We start from the raw sequence: 15,601 nt of genomic DNA, 5'->3' as shown, positions 1-15,601 counted from the left end.
TTTTAAATAGTGATAGTTTTAATAGTGATAGAAAACTACTACAGTTAATAATCATAACTTCAATGAAACTTAATATAATAGTTCGATATACCATATATCATGAAATAATAAAAATGCAAAAAATAAATTTATAACTCAAACTAATCCAAACATTAATAAGAAATATTAATGTTGCTTAACTATCGGAAATAGAATTGCAGTTAATTTATTCAAACATACATTTCATTATAATTGTATTCATTGTGGTCGTTTTCAGTAATGTATACGGATATACTAATAATTAGAAAAAAATAGGGACACCTGGGTGGCTTAGTAGATTAAGCGTCCAACTGCAGCTCAGATCATGATCTCATGGATCATGGGTTCAAGCCTGGCATCTGTGCTGACAGCTTTGAACCTGGAGCCTGTTTCAGATTCTGTATCTCCCTCTCTCTCTGCCCCTCTCCCACACTCTGTCTCTCACTGTCCCTCAAAAATGAATAAACGTTAAAAAAATTGAAAAATAATTAGAAAAAGTATCTCATACACTACTTAAAGGATGACTGATCTTACAAATCACTCACATTAAGCAAATAAATTCAGACATATACACATGCAAAGAACTATAAGGGCATATTTTGAAATATTGACATTGATAATGTCTGGTTATTAGGATTAAGGGTACATTTCTGTTTCCATCTCTGTAAGTAAGTACATGTAGCTCCCTCTTTTTCATAATGGACATTACCTTCTAAAATGCCAGAAATTTTAGATACTTTATCTGTTACTAAGGATAAAACAGTTACACGGTCTCTGAAAATTAGGAGTGCTTCTCTTTTTTCAGCAAGTCACTTTCTCCTTCCTTCCCTCCCTCCCTTCCTTCCTTCCTTCCTTCCTTCCTTCCTTCCTTCCTTCCATCAGACTGGAGATTTCAGTTTGTTGAGACAGAAAGATCAAACTATTTCTGTCTTTCTGCTTTATGATCTGCAGTTTAATATATTAGCTGCTTTATGCTCTCTGCATACAGGCAGATTTCTTCAACTATCTGAACAATATCAGAACCTTATACTTATTATAGTTCACTCAGTTGTGGCAGCAGAAGACAGGAGGGTTTTATCAGGTTGCAGCTAGGCATGAACAGGTAAACATTCCAGAGAAGACATGTTCCCCAAATTTTATTACCCCAAAGATTGACAGAGATTGACATCCGATAAAAACATTACTTTGTATTATATGTATGTTGATAGATCTACTCAAATTATGCAGGAAACTATTTAACAAATGAGCAAGCAGTTGTAATTTCTGAAGTGAGCTTTGTGTCCTTGTATAATGCAGACATGCAGCCTGTCACTCAACAGAACATGCTCCATGACAGTTTAATGTTTGACAATGTAGGTTTGGAGCTGAAATGATGGTTTTCAAGTCCTGGCTGTGCCACTTAGTGGCTATATGGGCCAGTAGCTATACGCTTCCTCAGTTTCTCCATCTTGAAAATGGGGCTAATGGTAGTATCTATCTCATAGGGTTGGTTTCAGGTTTAAATGAAATAATCTATGTATATAACATTAAAGACAGTGTCTGCCAAACAGCAAGTGCTCAATAAACATGAGCTAATATGTTAATTGCTTACTAACATTAATCAAAGTATATTAATGTCATCAGTTACGAGAGGGAAAATATCATTTCAGTGGGGTTCTCCATCCTCAGATTTGAATTATTCAAGTATGAAATTATTATTGTTATACTCCTGCTAATTATTTGATGTGTAGTGTTTTATTATATTAGATGTTAGAAATAAAACTAAGAAGCTACTACCCTTTATTTTGTCATTTAACTTCAAGTTACCTTCTTTGTTTAAAGTTATTAGGAAAAAGACAAATTAAATACTAATTTAAAGAACACAGTTTTCTGGTTCAGTGTCTTCCTTTCCGCATACATTATTTTCCATGGTTGTAGCAAACAGTGGAATTACTTTCCACTGTGTAGGAAATATCCTGGTAAAAATAATTATGACTAGGATTTATTTTAGATTAGAACGTCAGGGAAGCTTTCTCTGAGTAAGTGATTTTTGAGCTAAAGGCCAAATTAATGTTATTGATAAAAAGAATGAGAAGGCAGAAATGGGTAGAGGAAGGGATTTTCATTTCATTTATTTTTGTTAGTTATTTAAAATTTTTGGTGCGTGGATATCTCAAAGTTATTTTATTTCCTTTCAAAGTCATTCATAGACTGCAATAATTTGGTCTGTGTCACCTAATGAAGAATGCCATCTAAATCTGATTATAAAAGGTGGTGTCACATCAAACTCTCTTTGTGATAATGTATTATCTGTCTCTATTTCCTATCACACTGCTGCTGATTTACAGGAATTATTTTAGCCCCTTATCCCTCACATATCATCAGTTGCTATAATCTAGGCAGGGTTGTTATTTATTTGCCCAATTAATGATGCAGAAGACAGTTCCTTAACACTTTGTCTATTTCAGGAGGCAGATGAACTATTTACACTATGCTATGTAGTTCTTATTATTTTGAGGGGACATAATTACCTTTTTAATTAGTAGATTACATGAGACCAGTTTTAAATGTCAATTACTATAATTTTTTTTAAAGTTTTTTTCTATTTTTAAAACTATTATTGATAGATCAAGTACATTTTGTTGAATATTGCCTTTATTCAAAATTAATGAAATTGTATATTGGTGAGGTATGCAGGAATATACCACACAAAATTTTTTAAAAATGTGTCTCTTTATTTACTTTATATATATTCATGTTAATAATATTATTGCCAGAGAATTTGGACATATATTATACATTCTAATTTTATTTATGCAATTGCTTGATATGTGTCTGCAATATGTTTACCAACTTTTAAAATTATATTTAAATATTGGAATAGTTTTATTAATCAAACATGGTTATGTATTTGGAGGAAGAGTATCACTAGCACAGACTTTAGTCCTGATTTTCAAATGTTTAAAGACAACTGTTCACCTGACATTTTTACCTGGATGTCCCATAACTCAAACTCAACCTATTCAAAAGTAAGCCCTTAATTCTCTACCCCTAAACTGTTTGTCATTTATATTAGCACTATGATGATACAGATGAATTACCTCCATGTCACCCAACTGAAAATCCTTTTTTTTCCTTACATCATATCTAATGGGGACACAGTTCCACTGCTATCACCCCTGTAACTTATCTCTTATCTAGTATGGGTTCCAGAATCCACTCTCTTTTGAAGGTACATTACAATAGGTTTCTAACTGATTTCTAAAAAATGGAATCTAATTTCATTATTATGCACAGGGCTGCGAGTGACCTTTCTGCAATACACCTTCTCGGGTTAATTTTTCTGTAGACTTCAGTACCTCCCATATTTAAACGATAGGCCATAATATCACCCTTCTTGGGCATTTATTGAAATCCTTCCAAGGTCTGGAACTTGACTACCTCTCAAGGTTTCTCTTTTGCCTCACTCCTATTCTGATGCATCCTATGATGCAGCCATACTGAACAAAATTCTCTGAAAACATCCCAGATTCCTGCCCTCTGTCTGCTTGTTTACCTAAACCTTCTCCATCTCTCCTTTCCATATTTCTAAAAATTACCTTTTCATCTCTAAGGCTTTGCTCAAACACGTTTTCTTGCTCACTCCTAACTCCCTATTAGCCACTGGAAAGAAAGGTACTCTTTTTTCTTTTGTCCTCAAATGCACACTGGTCATTCTGTAAACTTAAAGTACTTTAATAAATTTACTCTGGGTGGTGAATAGCAAACCATTCCAGCCCTCTGGAGATGGTTCCCTCTGCTCCTTGACAGAATTCTCTCCCTAGCCTCAGTGGCTTCTTCACACACGTGTGCTAATCACTACGGAGCTGGAAATTCAGAAGAGAACCCTCTGCAAACATCCATAATTTTGTCCTTGTTCCTTTTCTCCCTCTTGGTTCTCTGTCTTGATAATTCTAGCCTCTTTAGTTTCCCCAAAATAATGACTCTATCTCCATTCAGGTATTTTACCAGTTTTTCTGTCGTTCCTCAGTCCTGCCAAACTCCCACAGACTCTCCGCTGCCAGTTTGCTGCTTGATAACTCTGCACGTAGGCAGCTAGAGCAGCTGCGGGGCTCATTGCATTCACTGCCCTTCTTTTGGGGATCATTGTCCTGTACTGCCTATTGCCCAACAAAAACAATTTTTCATTTATATGTCTACTTTGCTATTGTTTGAATGGGGAGTTTAATTTGACCCCTGTTGTTAGAAGATCTCCTTGGAAGCAGATGTCTACCCGGGTTTGTTCCCTTTAAGCACTTTCTGAATTCTTAAACTGCCCAGGGCAAGTCTAAGAAGTTAAGTAAAACAATTTTTGTAAAGCAAAACAGAATGTTCAGCTGTCTTGTGGCTCGGAGAAGGCACAAAACAAAACAAAACAAAACAAAATTGTACTTCAGTATTCACTTGTGAAAAGGATCTTGGTAAATGACTCATGCTCCAAGTGGGAAGCCCCCCAGGGGGTATATGCCAGGAGCACAGCAACCCAAATGCCAAAAAGGTCTTATTGAAAATGCAGCCCGGAGTGGGTCAGCTCATCTGATTGGTTACTTTGATTTGTCCCACTGTATCTACTTCCCAGAGCAAAGAAGATAGCATCACCCAGAGGCTCTGCAATGTTTCTTACATAATGTACAGAATCCAATAAATATTACCAAGTGTACAAAGAAAGAGGACAAGAAGTATTATAGAAAGAGATTCACATACAGACAAGCACCGAGAACCAATGGAGTTATTTGCATTTTCAGACATGGGTTCTAAAGTAATTGTGATTGATATATTCAAGGAAATAGATGACAAGATACAGAAGTCAACCAGAGAATTGACATAACATCAAATGGAAATTATAGAAATACAGATTCAAAAATTAAAATTAAAGGCTCAATAGATAAATTCTTTTGAATGGAACAGAGAAGAAAGGGCATTAGTAAGCTGGAGAATATTCAAGTCGGAACACTGAGAGCTAAAAGAATTGAGAAAGTACAAAATAGAGAATGAGAGAATTTGAGATGATAAAAATGTCTAAGGAACAAGTAACTAAAGCTTAGAGATGAAGTGAGTATATGAGACAAAAGCAATCAAAAGGGGTGATATATTGCCCACCTAACCATCTATGCTTTTATTTACACGAGCATGAATAGTATAGGTACTTTCTTTTTGTCACATGTTCATTACAAATTAGTTATATAAGTTCCAAAGTTTAAGAAGAATAAAGATGTGAGTCCTCAGATAAGAAGTATATTCTGAAAACTGAGCTGGGTAAAGAAAATTAAACTCATATCCAGAATATGCTAGTTGTGTGGGATAGAGTTATTTACGGCTCGCCCGGGAATGCTCTATCTTTATCTCTGGGGACTTCAGGATTTCTGACTTAGACTCTGGACCAAGATAAGAGCAGTGGGGTTTATGACATGCTGTTTAAAGTCTGAAACTCCCCTGGCAACCTCCAAGGCCAGTTTGTTTACTGATGATTTTCACCCGGCATAATCGGTTAGACAGCCTGGCTTGACCAGAGAGGCATAAAAGACTCCACTGGGAACTTCTGCCCTGAGCTTTCCTGAAGCCAAGATTCATTGCACAGATTTTGGTGATTCAAACTGGAGGAGTGTGTCCATGTGTGAATGAGCACCCTATTAAGCTTGCATCTGGATGTTCCTAAGACCTCTGATGATTGTCTGCACTCTCCCTTGCTGTGTCTTACCGTTGTCTTTAATCAAAGACCTTAGGTTTATATGTTCTATGGATTCTCGTGAGTCCTTTCAAATACCTGGACTTGTGAAATTTTGTAATAAAGTATAAAACATTAAAAATAAAGAGAAAATGTCATCAAAAGTAACAGTGAAAACAAAAGGACCATATTTGACTGACAGCCAATCCCAGAAACAGTAGAAATTAGAAGTTGATATTGTTTTTAGTATGATGAAAAATATTGTTTCCTAGAATTTTATAGAAACAAATTGTTTTTAGGTACTAAGTGAATGTTTTCTGTATTTAGTCTAATAAATATTATAGAATTTTCAGAAAAAAAATCCAGGAAAATTACATCAATTAGGGAAATAGAAAATACACTATATATACACTATATATCCCCAACTATTAACTGTAAAAATAAATATTACTTTGGAATATAAAACAATTCATGATGAAGGAAAGGGCATATAATACTAAGAAAGCACTATTAGAAAGCAGTTAGAAATACTGAATAATTGGTCTTTAAAAATAATACATAAACATATTTGTTAAAAATATAATGTAATTAATAATAAAAGTATTATTAATCTAATTTGTAAAACAGGATTTTATTAATAAAACTTACAAAATAAGCAAATGATGAATAGAAAACTCATCCAAGTATAGTAAACATACTTATATTCATTTAATACAGTATACCTGTTCATTGTATACCTATTCAATATTTTTTTATTTGTATTTGCCTGTTATCTTCTATTTTTTTATATTTCAATCTTTCTTTATTTGTATAACTTAAGCATGTCTTTAGTAAGCTATTTATATTTGATTCCAGCATGATAATATATCTTTTAATTGGAATATCTAGTACATTTACAGTTACTGTTATTATTTATATATTTATGCTTAAATCTGTCATGTTACCATCTGGTATTTATCCCTCCTCTTCTCTCTATTTCTATATATACTGTCTTATGAATTGAATAAAAATTATTTTACTCTGTTCTTCAATTGGATTGTTTGTTATACATCCTTTCATTTCTATTATTGGTTATCCTAGATATTATAACATGATTTTAATTATCAGGTAATATAAATTAATAGTTTCACCACTTCCTTGCAAATTACTTAATTGCAAATAACTTAAAATCTGTTATCATCTACCAATCATATGTAATTGTTGTTATATATTTTATTTTGATGTACGTTACAGATTTCCTCAACACATTATCATTATTATTTTATAGTTAGTTTTCATTCAATATTCATTAGTCCAGATATTAAGCTTTTTCTTGATATTTTTCTTGCATATTCATTGCATATTCATGATTCCACCTGAGATTATTTTTTTGTCTATAGAGACAATATTTTTAATTATTTTCTTTATTTCTAATTTGTTTTCCTCTGGACAAATACTTTCAGAGTTTCTATTTATTTTTTTAATGTTTATATATCTATTGTGAGAGGGGGGAGGGGCAGAGAGAGAGGAAGAAAGAGAGAATCCTAAGCATGCTCTGAGCTGCGGGTCTCACCAATGCACCATGGGATCATGACCTGAACCGAAACCAAGAGTTGGACATTCAACTGACTGAGCCACCTAGTTGCCCCACTTTCAGGGTTTTTAAAAAAATCTTTTTTTTTTCCCTAAAGAATGCATTAATTTCACCTCAGACATATCTTATTGGGTTTAAAGTATAGAATTCTAGACTGAAAACACTTTCAACCTATCACCCCATTATTTTCTGGCCTTCATTATTTATGATGAGGCAGTTGAAGATGATATGTCTTTCTCTTTGGTTATTGTTAAGGTATTCTTTTTATTTTCATTTTTCTCAGATATGTCTAGCAGCGGGTTTTCTGTGTACTTCTATAGTTGATAAATCTTGATAAATCTTTGAAAAATCTTGAAATTTCTCAGCCATTATTTCTTCCAATATTGTTTCTACCTTTGTCTTTCTGAAACTATAAAAATACATATATGGTCTTTATTATTTCCTGTTGTCTCTCATTCTGCCTTTATTTTTTTCCTCTTTCCTTTAAAGTTTTTTTTTTAATGTTTTATTTATTTTTGAGAGACAAAGAGAGAGACAGAGTGTGAGCAGGGGAGCGGCAGAGAGAGAAAGACACAGAATCCAAAGGAGGCTCCAGGCTCTGAGCTGTTAGCACAGAGCCTGATGCAGGGCTCGAACTCACCAGCCGTGACATCATGACCTGAGCCAAAGTTGGATGCTTAACCGACTGAGCCAACCAGGCACCCCTTTCTCTTTTCTTTAGACTGAATGAATATATTCTTTTTACCTATATTCCAAGTCACAATCTGTTTCTGCTTGAGCAATCTGCTTGTATACGTATACTCAATTTTTGAATTCTAAATTTTAGTCATTGCATTATCCACTTCTATAATTTTAAAATACATTTTCAACCTTTCTACCAAAAAAAAGAAATTTTCTAAGTCTCTTGGTCATTATTTTAAGCCTTTAAAAAAAAATATGTGCCTAGGGTGCCTGGGTGGCTCAGCAGGTTAAGTGTCCTACTCTGGATTTCAGCTCAGGTCATGAACTCACAGTTTGTGAGATCAGGTCCTGCACTGGGCTCTGTGCTGACAGTGTGGAGCCTGGTTGGAATTCTCTGTCTCTGCTCCTCCTGCCACTCATGCGCTCTCTCTCTCTCTCTCTCTCTCTCTCACTCTCTCTCAAAATAAATAAATAAACTTTAAAAATATGTGCCTGATGACAACATGAAACATTAAATTTAAAAATATTACATATGCCAAAAGACACTATCGGCAAGATAAAAGGTAAGGCAAAGGCAGGAAAATTATTTTTTGTCATGTAATTAATACCAAAATATATATTCAAAATGAGAAAAGTGAATTGTAAAAAAAAAGTCAATAAGAATAATATGTAAACTACAGTAGAATAAACATGTAAGAGATGATGAGTCTCCTTAGTACTTGCAATAATTTAAGTTAAAACTCCAGGACACTATTCTCTGTCTATCAGAAAGGCAAAAGTTAGACATTAAATAATGATAAATTTTTGAGAAAGAATTCCCTTATGCTGGCCATAAGTGCATAAATTGATATAACAATCTTAGAGGCAATTTGATATTTTGTTAAAAAAAAATCATAGAATTCATATGAAATAATCCAGAAATTCCTTTTTAAGAATACTGTCTAGCAAAATCTGATCACATATGCACATGAAAATGTATGGAATACAAGTATTTGAGCATTGATTTTTTAGAAAAAGTGTAAATAATTTTTTTTTTTAATTTTTTTTTCCAACGTTTATTTATTTTTGGGGGGACAGAGAGAGACAGAGCATGAACGGGGGAGGGGCAGAGAGAGAGGGAGACACAGAATCGGAAACAGGCTCCAGGCTCTGAGACATGAGCCCAGAGCCTGACGCGGGGCTGGAACTCCCGGACCGCGAGATCGTGACCTGGCTGAAGTCGGACGCTTAACCGACTGCGCCACCCAGGCGCCCCAAAAAGTGTAAATAATTTAAATGACCATCAAATCAGAATGAACACATAGATTATAATATATTTTGGAGTACCTCCATTCTTCTGGAAAGGTTTTTTTAAACACAGCAGAACTGAATAAGTATCCCTCTAACCCTATTTGTAATATACTACCCTTTCTCCAAAAATTGTTGCCATACTTCTACACAAATTTTGTAGGACACTAGTCTAAAGAATGTAGCTAAAATTAGAAATGAGTATTTCTCTTTCCCCAGGTGCCCACTCATCTCTCTAACCAGAAAAATGCATAGGTCATGCTCTTCACTTAAATGCATGTCTTCCATATGGTTCTGGACATCCACCAACCCACTAAAGGTGGTTTTGCACCCATATTGTCCTATTAGTAACGCTGTTAAATAGTATGTTTCCCTCCACCTTCTTCTTATTTTTTTAATTAACTAGATAAGACATAGGAGCATCATGAAACCAGACAGCTGTAATGAGTATTGGTCACATTCTCAGTCAGTGGTGTGTAGAAGGAGGGGTTAGAGAAATACAAAATGTAATTGACTTTACACTCTGTCCACCCCAATTCTCCCTTTCCTAGAAAATCCACATGGATGATTATATTCTCCTTCCCTCTTCCATGTTTTGTTTCATTTTATTGGTGTCTAGGGTGTGAAGACAGATGAAGCTAAAGATAAGGATGTGTAACCGCAGAAGGGTTGCTCTTTTCCTCCATTTTTCCTTGTAATCCTTCTTTTGACAACACAGGAGCAGACACTTACCAGACCTAGAGAGTAAAATAATAATAATAAAAAGAAGAGATGGGGAAGGGAATGGAGGTAAGAGTTCAGAGTAAACACTTGTATTTTTACATAGAGAAGGAATATGACATGGAAAAAAGGTGGGAATTTCAAGTGCAGTGGAAGATACATTGTTCTGATTGCCTCTGCTCCCAATAATCCCAGTTTTTTTGTGTTTCTCTTCAGATTCATTTCTATACTCACCACATACCAATTTGTGATGAATATTTGCTGTATTAGATCTTTTCTGAATTACCTTTTGGTAATAGAGATCCTTCATTTCTACTAACATATATTATAAAATATCTTCCATAAACATATTTCCCCAAAGAGAGAGAAGAATCTGAAATGATTTAGTTTGGAAGAAGATTGTGGTGAAAATAGGGTGATGTGACTTCTGGTCCTATTTCATTTTATGAATTAAATACTTCACCAATGATGCTCTTGTGAGGCACAGAAAATCTGCTGAACAGTCTTTTTCCTCATCTGAGTCACTTCCTGATGCTGAATGCCATCTCGTAACTCTAAAGCAAGAAAAAATGCAGACATGTCTGGACCACAGATCAGTTATATTGATTTGTCAAAAGTTTTTATTTTGGGAGTATATAATTCTCCATTTTTCATTTTTCCTGGGGCCTTACAGTATATAGTATTCTTTTGATTAGAAATAATGCTGGCAATACTTCAGAATACTGGTTCTGGTATTGGTGGTTTAGATCCAGCAGTGTTACTTAAGACAAATTATATCATTAATTCTAAAATGAAAAGTTTGGACTTAACTATTGTAAAGTTACTTCAAAACCACTCTGCCTTTTCTAGTTTCATCTAACATGGTTTCATGCTTGAACCAACCTTCATTTTATATATTTGAGGTTATATTAAACATAGTAATTCTCTATGTTTTAATTCAGTATTTAAGTTAAAAATTTAATGGATTGCATGAACGCATTATTTAAAAAGTAAAACAATTTTCAATTCATAAATATTTATCTTTACAGAAGTATAGGTATGAAAATATTCCATTATTTTCTTCACTGTATTCCATAAATTCCAAGCATTCAAGAAATGAAAATACTAATTTATCGTAAAATATTAAAATGTAGGCATAGAAGCATTTTGAAAATAAGTTTTGTAATATTAATGTGTTGTACTACCAATTTGATCATCTATTAAGCAATTTATTTGGAATTAAACACAGGAAATTCTAATAGTAAGATGAATAAAATATGCTATTCTAGAAACAGAAGAGAAATTTTCATTGTCTAAATTATTTGGACACACATCTCCAGTTTAATAGCTTTGGATTTCTTTCACTGCAAAATTATATTGCATCTCTGTAATTTTCCTTTTTGGCACAGAGGGCAGGTGTTCTACAGATGGAGAAACAGTTGTGGTTTTATGGGACTTCCTCTCCTAAGCACATTAGTATTTGTCACTCACAGGCGTCCCTTTTCTAAGAATGACAAATGCCCTCGTGCACACTTATTGTCAAAAAAGACCTTTGCGTCCAGGAAAGAGAGAAGACATGTTTACCTTTACTGAGTGTGGGATAGGTGGTGAAGGGAGTTTCCTGGCACAGTATAGATATTGATATATAATAAAGTGGTTTCCTGATCACATATACTTACAGAAAACAGGCTATGATTGCAATATATAATAGTTTCAAGTCAGAAAAAAGCCACCCCCATTCCTATCCCCCCCACCACAATACATACAAACAAAAGGAGAAAGCTATGGCACGTCAACAGATGAGAGGTCTCTGGTGACAATAACAAAAGTAACAAGATGTTTTTGAAAACGATGAGAAATATTGAAATGAAATATACAGTTCCATTTGCCCACAACGCCAGTTTGAAGATGAAGCTTGCTATCTTTCAATGTACTAGGTCAATTGCACGGTTTATAAAAGCCCATGGGAAGCGGTAGGTGTAGAATAATTACTACAAAGCACTCTTCAGTGGTACAGTTGCTCGGGTACCATAGATGAATGGAGGGATTCAATTAGTTCCCTTTGTGTCTATAGCCTCTAACCCTCTCTGGTTAATTAACACTTTCAGTAAACCCAGTTGGTAATGCCTATGCATGGTAGTGGTAGGATTATCAGAATAACATCTTCCCCTGAAGATTTAATTTGGATTTCAGATTTTGCACTATATTCTGTATATAACAATTTTGTTTCCTAATGGGAGACAAATTTAAAGTATTAGATATTAACAATGTTTTTAAAATTATAATGTGCTAACTGGTACTCTAAAACTCTGATTATTCCCCAGGAAAATCATGTTGAAGCAAACCTGACTCTTAGAAAATGTTTTTCTTAGCCAGGACAAACACTAATCCTTTTAATTGAATATTTTAAAATGCAGCTTTCTTTTCTTGGTAACATCTTTCATCTTAAAAATATCAAAAAATATTGAATTTAAGTTTTTGCAGAAGAAATTTAGAAAAATTGTGTTCATATTAATGATGAAAATAAAGAATCAGTACCAGATGTAAATATCCATTAGAAAAAGCAAACAAACATACATGAAGATGGACAAAAAAACTATAAAAAAAGAAATACCCTAATCATACTATCCAAAACATTTAGTCTTTATTCTTGTTGAATAGTAGTTATTAAGTATTTTTCCTGGTCACTGGAAAGGGATTAGATCTGGAGGCAAAAGCAAAATCACAATCTAATTTAAAAAGGACAATAAACCCTCACTAATAAGAACAACAGTAATTCTTTGGTATTCTCTAAAATATAACCAGTATAAAAATTTGGTACCAGAAGATTACTAGAGAAAAATAGTAGTGAAAGTAATAATCATCATCAAATTCAATTAATTCTTTCCTCCCTGTTTTTAATTCATAGGTAATATATGTGATTATAAATTGCAATTTAGAGAATTTTAAGTTAAAATGCAAATTAAATGCTTATATGTAAGAATAAAATAATACTTAGGTATATTAATAATCTGAATCAAGCAATGCATAACCTTTTGTTGCAGATCTATTTTAAATGATGGGGAACACAGGTAGAAAGGCTGTGGTCTGTAATATAAGCATTCAAGATAAGATTAAATACAAATGTAGTTCTCAAAATATGCCATATTTTAAATAAATATTTGCATTTTAATAAAATTAATAATAAGATATAGTACAATTATTTTTCATTTTAATAGAATTTTCCATTTTCCCATGCCTGATCCTCTCTTCAATTGTTCAATATCTAATATTAAGAAATAATCACTGACTCCAATCTCCTCTGTCTGGTCCTCCATTCAATTGTTCAATATCTAATATTAAGAAATAATCTTTGACTCCATCTCCAGTTTCCCTTGTAGTATCAGTGATAGGAAGCAACTTGTTAGTGTGATACCATGTACCTAATTAAAGACAGTGCACCTAATCAGAATCAGCATGGAAAAGGCATGGTTTTATGAATCTTCAGGTTAATCTTTCTGAATACTAATTAGGATGTGAAGTATTGAACACCAGTTCTAATTTTGAATAGATGCTCCATAAGCATTACATTAATGGAATGTTGTTAGATCTGAATTTTATTTATAGGCAGTGATATCAAAGGTCACACAATTTTGAATACCAGTCTATATACACTTAATTAAACATCTCAAGTTTAATTACTAATCCTTTAAATATAAAGAAAAATTGTTAGTACATGACAACTATGATTGATGGTTAAATAATAGCATTTATTATTTGAGTATTATTACTAGGTAGTCAGCATGATCAACCCAATCTAAAATTATATATTAAAAATAGTGTTAAATAACAAGCAAATTAATTTATAAGGCTAAATCCACTGTGAGTATTAAATAACAAAGAGAAAATGTATTTCTCTGAAACTTAACTTTAATATTTTAAGATATTTGTCATGTCCAAAATAAATCTGAAGCACAGCCCATTATTTTGAAGTTGTAAAAGTAGTCAAAATGATTCTTTATTAAGCAAAATCTATTTTGATAATGGAAACAAAAAAATCAAAATCAAATATGCTCAAAAATCTTCACAATTAGTGTTCAACAACATACACACAAATGAATTATTTCTTTGATTCAATTTTCCCAAAAATCTTAGGAAAATTTACTTTGATCAGAGCTATTTTTAACATTAGCAAAATGAGTATTCTTTATTTTTCTGAATAAAGAAATTGTGATAATTGTTTTAAAATATATAACAAGGCTCTAAACATTCAATGAGGGAAGGATGCATGTATTGTGCTGCAACATTCCTATGGGAATTCTTTCATCCAACAGTTTTCTTTTCTACTTCATTATTTAATTACAGGGTGAAATTGTCTGTACACCATGCCCGTAAGTTAAAAGTAGTTGTGATTGGATGTATTATCATTGTGGCACAATATTTATGCCCCTGAGTAATGTATTAAAAGAGGTTAAAAAAAAAAAAGCAACCCTTTTAACTATAGAGCTAGTGCAGCATTAAGAAAGTTAGGTTCAGAATTATTCATACCCTTGAAATGAAATTTACCTCATCCATAGAGGAATGGATAAGAGCTTAATATTGTTCAAATGTCATGGATAGAGAAAAATGTGAAGAAGAGAACATTTCTTGTGACTTGGTTTTTGAGACTTGGTATTCTCAAACTTTCATAAGCTAGATACTACATAAGCCAGAGAAGAAAGCCACCCTCCTTTTGTCAAGGTCCTAAAAGTGTCACAGTAGAACTCCCTTTTAATTGAAATACATTTTAGAGAAATGTTCTAGAAAGAAACTTACATTAATTTAGTCAAAGCCTGTGTATGTGTAGAGCAGGACCTTAGGGTTCTAATAAATGGCTGCTTATGTAAAGTAAGCTATCAGTCAAATCCTAGGTTTCTCAGGTTTTTTCTTTTTCATTAGATAACTTTACATTTGTATCAATTTCTTTGCCATTTAATTTTTTTCATACATACCATTGTGTCTAATATGATCTTCACAACAACTTGTATGTGAGAAAAATATTATTTTGTACCTCTACTAGGTCACACGGAAACTATATCTCAGAAAGGTGCAGTATATTTTTTGCTCTAAAGTAATTTAGGGTTTATTTTCAGATATCTCCAAATGTAGTTAACACTTCATAAAGTTTCCCCAAATGGCCAATTCACCTAGACAATACGACTCAGAAACTAAACTAAATTCTGAGAAAAACTTAAGCTTTTTATTTGTAAAAGCTTTAACCTTGCCAATAACAGTACGAGAAATGTCATTTTCATCTGGATACAGCCAGCTTCTTATGGATCTCCACAGAACTGCTCCGATTCTCTTTGTCATGGAACTGAGAAAATTGAAGCTATTCATCAATCCCAAAGAGTAGCATGCTAGGGTGTGAGACTTCAACGACTTTGTTTTGACCTTGTTTACTCTGGTGATTCAACATAGGTGAAATGGATCTAGCTGGTAAAGATTTCAAGGTCACTCTTGTATTTTTTTTTAAAGGTGTGGACTATATCAATAGATCATCTTTATTTAAAATGGAGGAAATTATAAATCTAATGATAAATTAATGTTCTTCAGTAACACAAATTACTGTTAAAAACAATGTTTGTGACAAAATCATAATTTTTATTTATTTAGATACTTCTAATTACTGATCCTTTGAT

Source organism: Lynx canadensis, chromosome A1 (assembly GCF_007474595.2).
Source record: "Lynx canadensis isolate LIC74 chromosome A1, mLynCan4.pri.v2, whole genome shotgun sequence".
Classification (NCBI taxonomy): domain Eukaryota; kingdom Metazoa; phylum Chordata; class Mammalia; order Carnivora; family Felidae; genus Lynx; species Lynx canadensis.
This window is presented reverse-complemented; position numbering follows the sequence as displayed.